Raw genomic sequence first — 16,696 nt, 5'->3', positions numbered from 1 at the left:
ATGAGGAACTGATGTCTCCAGCATCAAGGGAACAGTTCCAGACCGAACAGGAAGCAGATGAAAGCCTCCAGAGACATTGGACGGCGGCATGGAGCAACCCACCACCTCTCAGCTCTTCTAATCGATCCAGGTTTGTTGTAGAAAGAGGACTTTTATACAAGGAAACTCTTTCTGGGGGACACCAGGAAGACTGGCATCCTCAGAGACAGTTGGTAGTTCCAACTAAATACCGGGCCAAGCTCTTGAGCTTAGCCCATGATCACCCTAGTGGCCATGCTGGGGTGAACAGGACCAAAGACCGTTTGGGGGGGTCATTCCACTGGGAGGGAATGGGCAAGGATGTTTCTACCTATGTCCAGTCTTGTGAGGTGTGCCAAAGAGTGGGAAAACCCCAAGACCAGGTCAAAGCCCCTCTCCAGCCACTCCCCATCATTGAAGTTCCATTTCAGTGAGTAGCTGTGGATATTCTGGGTCCTTTCCCGAAAAAGACACCCAGAGGAAAGCAGTACATACTGACTTTCATGGATTTTGCCACCCGATGGCCGGAAGCAGTAGCTCTAAGCAACACCAGGGCTAAAAGTGTGTGCCAGGCACTAGCAGACATTTTTGCCAGGGTAGGTTGACCCTCTGACATCCTCACAGATGCAGGGACTAATTTCCTGGCAGGAACTATGAAGAACCTTTGGGAAGCTCATGGGGTAAATCACTTGGTTGCCACTCCTTACCACCATCAAACAAATGGCATGGTGGAGAAGTTTAATGGAACTTTGGGGGCCATGATACGTAAATTCGTAAATGAGCACTCCAATGTCCTAGTGTTGCAGCAGTTGCTCTTTGCCTACAGAGCTGTACCACATCCCAGTTTAGGGTTTTCCCCATTTGAACTTGTATATGGCCGTGAGGTTAAGGGGCCATTGCAGTTGGTGAAGCAGCAATGGGAGGGATTTACACCTTCTCCAGGAACTAACATTCTGGACTTTGTAACCAACCTACAAAACACCCTCCAAACCTCTTTGGGCCTTGCTAAAGAAAACTTACAGGATGCTCAAAAAGAGCAAAAAGCCTGGTATGATAAACATGCCAGAGAACGTTCCTTCAAAGTAGGAGACCAGGTCATGGTCTTAAAGGCGCTCCAGGCCCATAAAATGGAAGCATCGTGGGAAGGGCCATTCACGGTCCAGGAGCGCCTGGGAGCTGTTAATTATCTCATAGCATTCCCCACCTCCAACCGAAAGCCTAAGGTGTACCATATTAATTCTCTAAAGCCCTTTTATTCCAGAGAATTAAAGGTTTGTCAGTTTACAGCCCACGGAGGAGACGACGCTGAGTGGCCCAAAGGTGTCTACTACGAAGGGAAATGTGGTGGTGGTGTGGAAGAGGTGAACCTCTCCATGACCCTTGGGCATATGCAGCGACAGCAGATCCAGGAGCTGTGCACTAGCTACGCGCCAACGTTCTCAGCCACCCCAGGCCTGACTGAATGGGCATACCACTCCATTGACATAGGTAATGCTCACCCAATTAGGGTCCACTCTTACCGGGTGTCTCCTCAAGCTAAAACTGCTATAGAACGGGAGATCCAGGATATGTTACAGATGGGTGTAATCCGCCCCTCTGAAAGTGCATGGGCATCTCCAGTGGTTCTAGTTCCCAAACCAGATGGGGAAATACGTTTTTGCGTGGACTACCATAAGCTAAATGCTGTAACTCGCCCAGATAACTATCCAATGCCACACACAGATGAACTATTAGAGAAACTGGGACGGGCCCAGTTCATCTCTACCTTGGACTTAACCAAGGGGTACTGGCAGGTACCGCTAGATGAATCTGCCAAGGAAAGGTCAGCCTTCATCACACATCTCGGGCTGTATGAATTTAATGTACTCCCTTTCGGGCTGCGAAATGCACCCGCCACTTTCCAAAGACTTGTAGATGGTCTCCTAGCGGGATTAGGAGAATATGCAGTCGCCTACCTTGACGATGTGGCCATATTTTCGGATTCCTGGGCAGACCACCTGGAACATCTACAAAAAGTCCTTGAGCGCATAAGGGAGGCAGGACTAACTGTTAAGGCTAAGAAGTGTCAAATAGGCCTAAACAGAGTGACTTACCTTGGACACCAGGAGGGTCAAGGAACTATCAGCCCCCTACAGGCCAAAGTGGATGCTATCCAAAAGTGGCCTGTCCCAAAGTCAAAGAAACAGGTTCAATCCTTCTTAGGCTTGGCCGGTTATTACAGACGATTTGTACCGCACTACAGCCAAATCGCTGCCCCACTGACAGACCTAACCAAAAAGAAACAGCCAAATGCTGTTCAGTTGACCGAAAAGTGTCAGAAGGCCTTTAACAAGCTTAAAGCGACACTCATGTCTGACCCTGTACTAAGGGCCCCAGACTTTGACAAACCATTCCTAGTAACCACAGATTCGTCCGAGCGTGGTGTGGGAGCAGTTTTAATGCAGAAAGGACCTGATCAAGAATTCCACCCTGTAGTGTTTCTCAGCAAAAAACTGTCTGAGAGGAAAAGCAACTGGTCAGTCACTGAAAAAGAATGTTACGCCATTGTCTACGCTCTGGAAAAGCTACGTCCATATGTTTGGGGACGGCGTTTCCACCTGCAAACCGACCATGCTGCACTGAAGTGGCTTCACACCGTCAAGGAAACTAACAAAAAACTTCTTCGGTGGAGTTTAGCTCTCCAAGATTTTGATTTCGACATCCAACACATCTCAGGAGCTTCTAGCAAAGTGGCTGATGCATTCTCCCGTGAAAGTTTCCCAGAGTCAACTGGTTAAAATCGTCCTTGAGATGTGGAAAATATTGTTAGTCTTTATGTACTTGGTAGTATATTTAGAGATGCATGTGTCTTATTAACTCTGTTTTTCCTAGAGCTCCAGGAAGAAATCCCAGCCAGTGTTTCACCCTAGCTGAGATTTGGGGGGTGTGTCATAAATATAAAGGGAAGGGTAAACCCCTTTGAAATCCCTCCTGGCCAGGGGAAAGCTCCTCTCACCTGTAAAGGGTTAAGAAGCTAAAGGTAACCTCGCTGGCACCTGACCAAAATGACCAATGAGGAGACAAGATACTTTCAAAAGCTGGGAGGAGGGAGAGAAACAAAGGGTCTGTGTGTCTGTCTGTATGCTGGTTTCTGCAGGGGATAGACCAGGAATGGAGTCCTAGAACTTTTAGTAAGTAATCTAGCTAGGTACATGTTAGATTATGATTTCTTTAAATGGCTGAGAAAAGAACTGTGCTGAATAGAATAACTATTTCTGTCTGTGTATCTTTTTTGTAACTTAAGGTTTTGCCTAGAGGGGTTCTCTATGTTTTGAATCTAATTACCCTGTAAGATATCTACCATCCTGATTTTACAGGGGGGATTTCTTTATTTCTATTTACTTCTATTTTTATTAAAAGTCTTCTTGTAAGAAAACTGAATGCTTTTTCATTGTTCTCAGATCCAAGGGTTTGGGTCTGTGGTCACCTATGAAAATTGGTGAGGCTTTTTATCCAACATTTCCCAGGAAAGGGGGGGGGTGCAAGTGTTGGGAGGACTGTTCATTGTTCTTAAGATCCAAGGGTCTGGGTCTGTAGTCACCTAGGCAAATTGGTGAGGCTTTTTACCAAACCTTGTCCAGGAAGTGGGGTGCAAGGTTTTGGGAAGTATTTTGGGGGGAAAGACGCGTCCAAACAGCTCTTCCCCAGTAACCAGTATTAGTTTGGTGGTGGTAGCGGCCAATCCAAGCACAACGGGTGGAATATTTGTACCTTGGGGAAGTTTTGACCTAAGCTGGTAAAGATAAGCTTAGGAGGTTTTTCAGGCAGGTCCCCACATCTGTACCCTAGAGTTCAGAGTGGGGGAGGAACCTTGACACAGGTCAATCTATGTAAGTGACATGATGCCTGCAGAACAGAGCATGGCACAAATGTGAAAGAAACAGATGTCAGAAATAGTTGAGAGTTAAAAAAGTATTATTTATATGACTGTCTATATCTCTGCATTTGCAAAGCCAGACTGCCTTACCTGCCAATTCAACTGAGTTCAATTCTCCAGGGCCCAGAGGTTTCTATATTTTAGAAACCTCAAAAATTAACTAAAGTAGGTTTGTTGTTGTTGTTGTTTTTTGTTATATGACAGTATGGCAGCTTTACGATCCAATATCTCAGGACATCCCTAGACACGAGGGCTGGAACAGCAGTAGCCCTTTGAAAGTTTCTTCCAGTTTGAAAGATTCTACTATTTAGACAGATTTTCTATGCTTAAAATGGGAAACACCAATGGAACTAGCAATAATTCTAAAACTGGTAGAAATATTTTTATTGCAACTTCTGTGAAGTCAGGAACCACCCCTTTCCAGCCTCAATTGCTCATGAGATATCAGACTATAAATCTGATAGTGGCATTTGTTATAAACCTGGAACTGATTTTTAGCCATCCTGCATCTCAGCACAGTGGAATTTGGGGACAGGAGGGAAATGCTTCATGGGGGGTGGAGAAGACAAGTTTTCTCTGACAGTGTTTTCGGTTGATTGATCCATCTATTATTGGTATTGGTTTGAAGCTTTTCTAATGGTAGGCAAGACCCTGGGCAAGATCAGTGGGCAAAGTGCAGGTGAGGTGGTCAAAGGTGCATAATGATAGTTAATTATCACATGGCTTTCCAATTTATCATGTGTCCACAATCTATAACATAAATTATTCTTTTTACTTTCCTAATTGTTAATCACATTAAAACATTTTTCAAGTGTGTGTGTTGGGGGGTGAGGGGGAGGGAGGGGACATGTGTATCCCCTTATACAGGGTAAACTTGTAAATTGTTCGCCCACTATAACACTGATAGAGAGATATGCACAGTTGTTTGCTCCTCCAGGTATTAATCACTTACTCTGGGTTTATTAATAAACAAAAGTCATTTTATTAAGTATAAAAGGCAGGATTTAAGTGGCTTCAAGTAATAACAGCCAGAACAAAGTAAGTCACAAAGCAAAATAAAACAAACATGCAAGTCTAAGCCTAATACATTAAGAAACTGATTACAGGTAATATCTCACCCTCAAAGATGTGCCAATAAACTACTTTCACAGACTAGAATCCTTCCTAGTCTAGGCCCAATCTTTTCTCCTGGTACAATCTTTGTTAGATCCAGGAGACATCTCAGGTGGTAAGCAGGGGTTCTCTCATGACTGGCCCTCTTTGTCCTGCTCCACCCCCTTTTATACCTTTGGCACAAGGCGGGAATCTTTTGTCTCTCCGGGTCACCACCCCTCCTTCTTAATGGAAAAGTACCAGATTTCAGATGGATTTCATTATCAGGTGACATGGTCACATGTCACTGTAAGACCCCTAGTCTCCATTCCCCATGGGCTGGCCCACAGGTACACAGGAAGGCTTTTAAGTAACTAAGTTTCGCATGAACAGAGAGCAACAATACCCGAAGTCCAAAGGTGCAAACAATTCGATTTTTTTATTGGGGTGAACTTCCAGCAAGCTTAAATCCAAGGTCCTTTCTCCTTATTTTCAAATCCCAACTTACTTCCTGTTTGCCCCTAATTTATATAGTAATATTCTTAGCTATACCTTAACCAATCATCCTACTGAAATTTAACTAACCAATCCTAACATTTATAAGATGATCAGCTAACCAATTATATCCCACCACCTTAATTAGTTTACACCCAGCAAAATTAATTATACAGCAGACAGAAACAATCACAGAACCAGACAGAGACCATACAAATAAACAATAGCAAAGTGGGAACTTTCACAACTACATCTATAAAGACATAAGGGTTTTCCATTTCTATTGATAAGTGAGTTCTTACGAGACAGAAAACTATCAACGTAAATTTCCTTTTACATCTTCTAGGCTCTTCTCTTTCTCTGGAGGGGATAGATCGGATCACCTTCCTAACAGCCCCATATTGACTAGTTTGTAATGTGAGGAGGTGACCGTATGCTTTCTAGCTTATGGCTGCCTCTGCTGCTTAGCCAAAGGCATTTGCCTAAGAACAGGGCCTCAGACTGTCACAATGAGAGAAGGCCCTTACACAGATTCTTCCTTGTATCTCTCTATTACTAGCTAAATGATAAACATATACCTACATTCTTAAAAGTATAGGCCTTTACAGGCAGGCCTGAATATCTATATCCTAACACAAGTTTATATCTTATTCTCCTAACTCCAGATATAGAAATAATATCAGCAAACAAATAGGATGAACACACTTAGTAGATTACAAGCTTTCTAATTACACCATACAAGGGGTATTTAGCGTAAAGCATATTCCAGTTATGTCATTCATAAGCATATTTCCATAAAACATATGGCGTGCAACGTCACAGTGGGCAAGTGTCATGTTAGTTCCATGATGGGAGGGGAGGGGTTACCTACAAGAGGATCAGCTAACTGGAAAGGGAAGGAAGAGAAGAGGGCAGAGCACGAGGACGGAACTGCAATGGAGTTCCATGTGATTTACCAGGGTGAGATCAGAGTCAGGCCCTAGATGTTTAATAACAGAAATCACAAACCAAGTTCTCAGTTCAGATGAAGAAACCGACAAGAGAGAGATTCATTTCTCCAAAGACCATTCCCTGTCTCACATAACTATGCAAAGGTTTTGTGTGGAAGAGGAAATTCTGGATTTCTAATGACTTTCAGAAATAAACACAGACTGCAGTATAGCAACTAAAAGTTAAACTTGCCTTCTGGTGTTATAATCCTGTCCCTGACTGATCTGTTAGGCTTTGTTTAGGATACAAAGTCCAACTGATTTATGTTTTTTTGATTTAAACAAACGCACTTATGCAGAACACAGTAACATGGTAAAATGCCAAAGAAGAAGGAAGACGCACTGATGAGAAACAGATATCACAGCCATTAGTATTGATTGGCAATTGATCAGGGTATGAGTAAGCAAAGGCCTAGAAATTCAGTGTGTAAGAGGCACAGAATGATTAGTGTGTGTAAAGAAACTTGATTTAATCTGGTTCAGAAGGTGCATTTCCCATGAAGATGCACTTTGGTCAGAAGGCACAAACTCATTAGCACACAAATAAGAGCCATGTAGGGAGCCTTGTCATCAGGATTACTGAAGACTATTTCTTCACAAACAAGGATATCTGAAAATATTTTTCAGAGGATACCTTCAATCAATAGCTTCATGTCAAGACTCCATGTGTAGCCTCATCTGGGGGTCTTAGTTTATCTAATTAGTTGTTTTTGAAGACTGCTCTGTGGCCAAACCTTTATCATATTACTGTAGTAATATTACATATAACTTTTTTTTTGTAGGGGGAGGAATCTGTGCTTCAAAAAAAAGACACGGATCCTAAGTGCTTGTTGACGAACAAAGCCTTTTGTTTAGTCGGTAGTGCCAGCAGTCGGTTCCTAAAGGGCTCAAGCTTAGGCATACCTGAGAGCGCTTCCTTTTGAATGTGTGTATATTATCTATATCTATATGAAAAAAATTGTTATCTTGACAGAGGCATGTGAGTTAACTCCTATTACATGTATACTGAGCTAAAACGACATAGCTTTTCACTCTCGCCCTGGGACCTAATGAGCTTCAGCACTTGAGAAGTGAAAGACCAATAACTTAATCCACCGTTTGAAGCAATCCCTATTTTTAAAGTAGTGGCTGTATTTGATTAAGCCACTGTAAAGTTCAGCAGAGCTGTGTCAAGTTAAATTATATTCTTTCAAGTAAAAATGCCATTTTACATGTAACGTAAAACTTCAGACTTATTGCATTTTTAAAAGAAGACTGAGTACCATTTGTTTACATCCAGCCAGATTTAACAGCCACATGGCCAGTTAATAACAATCTACAGCCTGGGGATGTTACAGGAACGGGTGTGTTTTAAAGAACTGAAATGATTTATAGATTAAGAATATTGGGCCAGATTTTCAAAGATATTTGCATCTGTAGGCACCTTAAATAAGTGCCTAGTGGTTCTTTAAAAGCTCCTAACTCCCATTGATTTCAGCAACTTAAGTGCCAAACCTGCTTAGATGCTTCTGAAAATCTCATTAAGCACCTATCTGCACTTTAAGGCACCTAAATACTTTTATAAATATGGCCCATTTATCAGAGTGATTAAAAAAGTAGCAGATTTGTTGTAATAATCTTCTCTTTTTTAAAAAAAAATTCATTTACTCCTGGGTGAAATCCTTGCCCTGTTGAAGTAAAGAGAACATTTGCTACTGACTTCAGTGGGGCCAGGATTTCAGCCCCTAAATTTTGGTGCTTATGAAAATGAGGCCGATCAAAATTAGTTCTGCCAACGACACAGCAATCCGCTACTTAACCTACAGCACCCCACAGGATAATCTAATCCTGGGCATTTCCTGAGCAAAGACTATCCAACAATGGCTAAGTGTTTGATATGGTAATATCAACGTGTACACCAGCATGACGCCCTCCCCTGCCCCAAAGCTCATTTCATTTGTGACCCGAGTCATATTTGGACCTTGATCTGCCAAAGTAAAAGACTAATCAGCTATAACCATTAGATCTGGAAATGACCAATGAGGTCACCTAATTCACCTCTGTGCCCCACATTATACAAAAGCACAGCTTCACCAGGACTTCAGGTGATCAACTCCATACCCTGGAAACTTGAGGCACTGACTAGCTATATTACCATTAAATCAATTTTGTTTGGTTTCTAGCCCAGACCAGAATTGGTGGGGAAAAATGAACTATGTGTCCTGGCCTGGGTAGTTTCTTTGGCTCTTTGATCTCAATTGCTCAATATGCAGGGACAGAGAATAGTTTAAAATGTGTGGATGTGCAAAAAGGGACCAAGCTAAAGTTGGCAACCAAATATATAGTTAGGTACAAGTACAAGTTGTTTGCAGGGGCATGCGCAGGGATTTAAGTTTGACTGCTTTCGGAGGGGCATGTTAAACAAACACATTAAACCATATCAACACTTGCACATACCTCATGTGCACAGGAATAAACAGCGGCACACTCACTGTTTCAACAAACATCCATGCTGTTTTTCTTCCCATTCTAGCACTACAGCTGAACTCTCGCATTAATCCACTGTGAATAAGTAATCGGGGGGGAATGTGTGCAAACCAAGTATGTGCATATCTATAAACCTCCTGTTATGGGGGTACATGTACGACCTGAGTTTGCATGTGCTCATAACTGCATGTTATAAGGAAATAACGTTTACTTTAGTTTGGGAGTGCCAGTGAGAGAAAGCACAAGAGACAGTGAATTGATCTGCAGAAATATATGTATTTTTGAAGATGTGGGGGGGGCATACTCCTGCTTGCCCCCCTTTTTGTGCATGCCACTGCTTGATCTCAAACGTCAATAGGAGCTGTGAATCCTGAGCACCTCTAAAAAGCAGATCATCTTTCACTTAGATCAGATGCCAAAATACGGCTCCTAATATGAGCTACTCGCATTTGAAAATATTGACCAAAACATATTCTGAAGCGACCTGCATGGATTCAACCTGTCTCTCAATGCACCACTGGTGAAGTTTTAACAGTGCTGATGCATGGTATATTCTCAGCAGACATGAGATGTTAATTCTGCATGCCATGTCCACAGTACCTGGGGACTGCCAGCAGCGGTGGGTGGAAACAGACATTTTGCTGTCTTTCACCTGCCAGCGCAGAGGAAATGAATGTCATGGATTTTAGTGTTAGAGCATTTGAGAAGCCAGAGGTATGCTTAATACAGCAAGATCTAATCCCACTAGTAATTTCTCCCCGTATGTGATTGTATATGTGGTATGTGAATCAATCATTAAGTTGAGGGCTTGGTAGCTGGAACACTTCAGACCCAAGACCAGAATGCCTTGGGAAGCCAAACAAACTTTTCTTCTTCACTGTGCTCATGGGAAGAAGTAGTTTTCTCTCTTGGAGGTTAAAATATTTGAAAAGTTTGGTCCTATATAAAATTCTGTTTGTGCTGTTGAAGTTCTAACACTGTTTACCTGAAATGTTTCTATAATTCATAAACTTTTGAGTTTCAGGTTGGTGATTTGTGAGCAGCAGATTGCACTCTCCTGAACTAAATCTAACAAGCGCCACAAAGTGAAAATAAACTGGAGAGACTTGAAATAAAAATCACTTCAAGAAATCTAAGCGTGGTGAGGGGGGTTGGGTTTTTTTCCCCCTCCCACTTTAAGCCAACTAAACTCCCAACACATTCTGATCATCTCGCCACAGTGTGTCTGTACTGGTGTACATTTGCATATCCCCTCAGTGCCAGCAGCAGAATACAAAATGGGCCCTCCTGCTCTGGCAGATGACACAGCGCTGGCAAATCAGGAGGAGCTGTCAAAAACAGCTGTCCATTAAAAGAGTTTGCTGAAACAACTAAGAGCTGTTTGAAAATGCTAGGTGGTAGAATTTAATTGGAGTAGCAACTGTTCAAAATTAAGATTAAAAGAACCAGTCGGTAAAAGGGGGCTTCAGGTTTTTTGCTTGTTTTTAAAATATAAAATAGTTATGTAGGTTTTTACAAACTGAAGTTTGATGGTTTCTTGTGGCTCCTTGCTCATGCTGCATCTCCTATATCAGTAAACATGGTCATGCCCAAACAATAATCTTTTACAGATTAAGACTATCAAATATCCAAACCACTGCCTGGGACTTTTTATCTTGCTTATATTTTAGAAGGCAGATCAAGAATTTTTCAAGATTAAACTTTTGAAAATTGGCCTTCATTTGTGTGTGTGCAAATGGTCCCACGGCACTTTGGAACACTAGTAGCATGGTGGATTTTATTGCTTGTGCTCGCTAATAATGAAATGCATACATACAAAAACCCAAGCTCAAATTCTCCTACCTGGGCTCTCAGTGACAGACCCTACTGCATATACATCACAGTTTGCAAACTCCGCCTGAGTCTAAGCAAACAAAGTCGCACACACACAGGTAGAGGCTTAAGTAGGGACCCTTTCAAATATGCCCCTTAATGTGAATGTTTTGTTGGCGAAAGACACCAGTGCACTGACCCGGGAAAATGAAATCCTCATTTGGGGCTTGATCCAAAGCTACTGAAGTCAACAGTAAGCCCTGAATTGACCGCAATGGGTTTTAGATCAGAAACAAATGCAACTTGGGTAGCAGAAGTACAGCCTTCCTTTGAACACACAGGTTTGGGCAACATGCCTCCAATCTCACTTGTTGAGACCCCCTCCACCCCCATGGGTGAGAGTGGCTAATTTAATCTCTAAAGCCTATTTGTCCTTTGTTCTTCTCTTGTCTGAGAAGTGCTGGACTGTGGTGCTAATTGATGCCAAAATAAAAATAATTTAAAACAAAAAACACAGGGACTTAGTAATCTCAACATTTTAAATGGTACATTTGCTGATTTCCATTTTTTATAAACTATACTTTTCATTAACTCTGTGGCACGTTGCAAAAACCTTTATTTTCTCAACACACACACACACACACACCATTTTCATGGCATTACTTGCTGTATGGCAGATATATTTAATTACACTATAGGTCTGAGGGCAAAGGGTAGATTTTAGTTAAGGGTCTAGCCTGGGATTCAGAAGATCTGGGTCCAATTCATGGCTTTGCCACAAATTCCCCGCATGACCTTGGGCCCTTAGATCTGATTTAGTAGAGTGCTTCAGCATCACTATTTACCTAAGCACACACTTACGTGCCTTAAACATGTGTTTAAATTTAAAGATGTGTTTAAGTGCTTTAATTAATCAGGTCCTTGCTCTCTCTCTGCCTCAATTCCCCATGTATGAAATGAGAGTAATGATCCTTCCTTTCTTCTGCCTTTTGTCTGCCTTGTCTATTTTGGATCCAAAGAGTTTGGAACTGTCTCTTACTTTCTGTATTAGGACAACGAGGCCTCAATCTCAGTTGGGGAATAATATGAATGATAAATAATAAAAATATACATGAGCCTAGATATGTTAGTATCATTAGACTTACAATTTTGCTTTGCATGGCCTAAAACAGCATGAAAGAATTCAGAGTACTTATGGACATTCATCTGTAAGATCTAAGGAGTTTTAGGATTGATATCATTATAACTTTTTAGTCAGTTGCTAGCCCCCCTTTAAAAAATAAAATGTGTTTTAAAATGTAAACATAAAACTAGAACAATAAATCAGCAAATGTGCAGGTACTAAAATTAAATTTTCTGTGCTGAAAGAAAAAATAGAAGTTGAAAAGGCATTAGCTTCTGAGCAGAAACCTTACAGTAATGCCTGTGACTGCAAGTATATTGCTCAGTGTATGCAATACGTTGCAGCCAGAAGTAGCAGTGACAGCTGGTGGGTTAGTAAACAGATTTCATTTTTGTTTTTTTCTGAAAATTATACTTTTTTTTTAATATGGTTCGTCTCTACATCATTGAATGGAAACCAAAGATGAGACCGTTTCCAATTTGTATCCAAGCTCCATTAAATATTTTATTGGACTTAAAACAGATAAATAAAATAAAACAAAAAACAAACAATCATTTGTCACATTCCACTGACGTTTGTAGTCTGTTGAAATTACATAGAAATACGGGCCTAGTGTCTAGCAAAGGTTGGAAGAGGGTGCGGATAAAGAGACAACATGTTAAGAGACACACATACAGTCAAACACATGGCTACTAGCACTTCAGTCCTCTGAGGGTTTTTTATTATTATTATTTTCAGCTGAGTTTTATTTGTGTCTTCACTTCCATTCTGAAATTTCCTCCAGCACATTCCTGCTTTTATCCCCCCACCTCTCTCCCCAAACTGCTCAAAATCTCTGCTGACTGAGGTAGACTTGAGGAAAAATAAAAAATACTTCCCCCCTCCCGAAACAATCCAGAAGAAATTACCTAACAGTATGAAAGACATCAAGACTGTTATTGTCTGTTTCTTTGCATGGATATTTATATATCAATTCTTTGATATATTGGGGCAAAAACTAGTTTTAGGAATACGTTGAAGGAGAGACAACTTCAATTAAAAAAATCTTAATTTCCATTTGTATTAAAGAACTGTACTTAAAGATCTATTTTATGTCAACTAGCTTTTAATTGTTCATCGGCCTCAGGGGTAAATTTTGAGCCAGTCACATACACAGCTCCTGTTAACAGTAATCAGGGTTATTCACACAACTCCTTGTAGATTGTGGCACTTTAGAGACTAACAAATTTATCTGAGCATAAGCTTTCGTGAGCTACAGCTCACTTCATCGGATGCATTCAGTCTGAATGCATCCGATGAAGTGAGCTGTAGCTCACAAAAGCTTATGCTCAAATAAATTTGTTACTCTCTAAGGTGCCACAAATCCTCCTGTTCTTTTTGTGAGTACAGACTAACACGGCTGCTACTCTGAAACAACTCCTTGTGTGGAAGATGTAGCCTTCAAGGAACAGGCAACAATGCTTCAGATGGAATCTGTTACTTTATTATTTCTTTTCATATCTAAATAATGCCCATACACAAGGAAATCAGTGCAGAAAGGCTAGCAATGTCCAAAGTAGTAAAATAGTTTAATTTCTAGCATTGGTAATGCAACTTCCAATTGTAGTACTTGTAAAAAACAAACAAACAACCCCAACCACCCCATAATATGAAATTGTAATGTACCTATACATCCAAACCTGGAAGGTGCTATGTGCCCCCTCCATGAAGTGTGAGGGTGATGAGACTGTTCGGCACCTCACTGAATCAGGATCAGTGATGTTGAGAATGGATCGGAATCAATCACCTTTTTGGAAGTTAATATACCTTTTCACTCCTCTTTATGCAATCATCGGGTATTGATTTCATGTCCATAAATAGTATTGTATGTCATTTTTTCATACGTGTTAATGTGTGGACTGTAATACACGAAGGAGCAACTTTCATATTAGTTCATGTATACATCAACATATGAACTTGTAAGTCCAATACTTTGCACATACATTCCTAATATATTTACATTAAAAAAATCACTTTATATAAAGGCCCTACATGGGGAAAAAACATGTACTTACAAATTATACTATGAACCAAAAGATTGTCTACTGCCTTTGCACTCACATATGAACATACATATATAAACATACATAATATATATGTGTTCATACATACATGTTTACACACACACACTGCAACAATGAATAATCAGACTCTCAGTCACCCCAACACAATAAGTGTGTCACAGCAAAGACATGAAGAAAAGATTAAGCCCTTCACCCCAAAAAACCTACCAACCTTCTCTCAGTACCTAGCTTCACAAAGGTCCTTGTGAGTCAGGGAGAAAAGATTAGCCTGGCCTGTGGAAAATACCATTCAAAGCTGAAAATGCACCATGCTCTGGTTCCATTGGTTCTGAAGCAAAAATCAATAACACAGTTTCAATGCCTGAAGCTTCTAGTGGATTCAATCTTGCAACAGTGTATTTTATTATTGATAACTAGGCCACAGGTTTAAATTTATAGGAAGCAAAAGTAAATCAGCGCATTAATTTAAGTGGCATTCCTAAAAGGAATGAAGAACTTTCAACTACAGCTGAGATAACACTGTTTCAGCTTGGTGAAGAATTAGCTTTTAGACTAAGTTCTGGGCAGTTTTAGTAAACATAGTAAAACTTCTTACTCAGTTCTTCTATTAACCGCAGATATTGGAATTCCCTTGGTAATCTGTCTCCTGAGTGGTATTCCACCATCTCAGGATAGCTAGTACCATATATGTTGCTTTGAAGGAAACAAAAGTATCCAGTATATTTCATACTCTGGGGAAAATGAGTTGATCTAAATTACAGTGTAATTGGTTGACCTAAAATGCACATAATGAAATAATCACACAGGAGAATAAGCTGGTATCTTGTACATTATTGTAATTATTACTGAATCAAGATCCATTCCATAATGAGGGGCCCACACTGGAGGCAAACATAACAAAGTGTACAAGTCTAGGTATTTCAAAGCCATTAAACTGGAGAGTTGTCACAGTGATTAGCATGGCATTGTGTCAGGCTAAGGACTAGAAAGTGACTGCAGCAATTGTAAAGAACCCAATAAAAGAGGTGGAGGATTTGATTAAAAAGTGATGGGAAAGTCCACAAATTAACACTGATTCTCTTTTAGAAAGTACTTTAGATTAACAAGCACGTTAAACTAGCAGGTCTGAGGCAAACTCATGACTGGATATTCTCTCTCCATGTTTTCTGAGACTGAGTGCATTACTGCAGTGCAAAGAGCAGAGTATCATTCCAGTTGGGCAGAAGCTCTTAGCTTTCCTTGAAACAAACCAACCTCTAAAATCAGTGCACACAGGCCACTGAGAAACCATTGTAACTAAGTAAAGCTGCCATGGTGGTTATCAGCAGGGCAAAATCCAAGAGCAATTTCTGGGTCCAGCTGCATACGATGGGGTCAACTGCAGAGGCAACACTGATCTCAGCCAGAGCAAAGGCGGCCGTACATACAAATGTAAATTGAGAAAGAATAAAAAAAGGGGGGAGGGTATAGAGAAATGAGGGATCACTCTTAAATCAAAAGCTGTGGCAGGTCACATTGCTCACTCATCTGTGTGTGCACTTCGTGACTCTCAATCAGTTCTTCTGGATTCTCAAACAAAGTGCAGAGTCCTAAAAATATTTGGAACTATTACAAAGCATAAATTAATAATGTGTCGGGAAAATGGAAAAAGGTGCCTTGGGCCTACTTAGAGCACAAAATGATCTCAACCATTATTCAACAATGATATGAAGATCTTTTATTTCATTTCTTCTTAACAGTTCCCTGTGTTTGCTATCATTTCTTGCCCAGCACCGTGTCAATAATTACTAAATTAGCAGGACGGCTGTACAATTTCAGCTCAAGTGTTATTACTGACAAGTCAAACAAAGAAAGCTGATCGAAAAGATGGGACTCCATCTCCTTATTTAAATGGACCGTGTTCACAGAAGGAGATTGAAGCCCCTTTTTCTTCAAAGGAAAGAGGGAAGGGAATAGTTTACATTTTGTGCTGCTCAAGGACAGAGAGTCAGAAGAAATGCCTTTTTAATGTAAACCTCTTTTCATTTCCAGGGGACAAAAATGAAGGTTATTTAAAAAAATCATGCTTGGTGGAAGAAGTAATTACATTTTTTTTCAAATCTCAGAGGAATAATGCTTTTATATTTCCCCAAGATGACCCAGTTTGCTTTGTGATATGCTCCCTTAAATGGAAGTGTGCTGACTCCTTTGAACTGCATTGTTTTTAGTGTCTAAAGAAGCTCCCATCACACCACACTGGAGATTGATTTAAGTCTTGTACCAGTCTCCCAAATAGTCATAAAGCTATTCTTGGTCTATATGGCCCATGGATCGAAACTGTAATATACATGCACAGGTACTTCCAAAATATCCAGGGGTAACACCAGGATTTAGCTAATGCTTAGAAAAGTACCTCTTGGACATCCAGGATCCAAATTTAAAAACCGTAAGAGATAAGAGATACAACAGCTAATTCTTATAAAGATCTCAGCACACAGTGAAATAAGTTCACTTAAATAGGAACTACTTTGGTGAGGAAGAATTTGCAAGATCAGGCTTTATATTCAACCATTAACCAAACTGGTCTGAAGTTCAAAATTTATTTTGAGTGTTCTTGTTTAAGCCAAAACACCTGGCCCATCTCTGTTGGGAACAGGCTTTTCCATGAGCATTTCTCCAGTACCTTCAATTTGGACTGAAGGTAGAAAGAATAAAGAAAACTACAAAAATGTAAAACAAAACC

The sequence above is a fragment of the Caretta caretta genome, chromosome 10 (genome assembly GCF_965140235.1).
Source record: "Caretta caretta isolate rCarCar2 chromosome 10, rCarCar1.hap1, whole genome shotgun sequence".
Lineage (NCBI taxonomy): Eukaryota > Metazoa > Chordata > Testudines > Cheloniidae > Caretta > Caretta caretta.
This window is presented reverse-complemented; position numbering follows the sequence as displayed.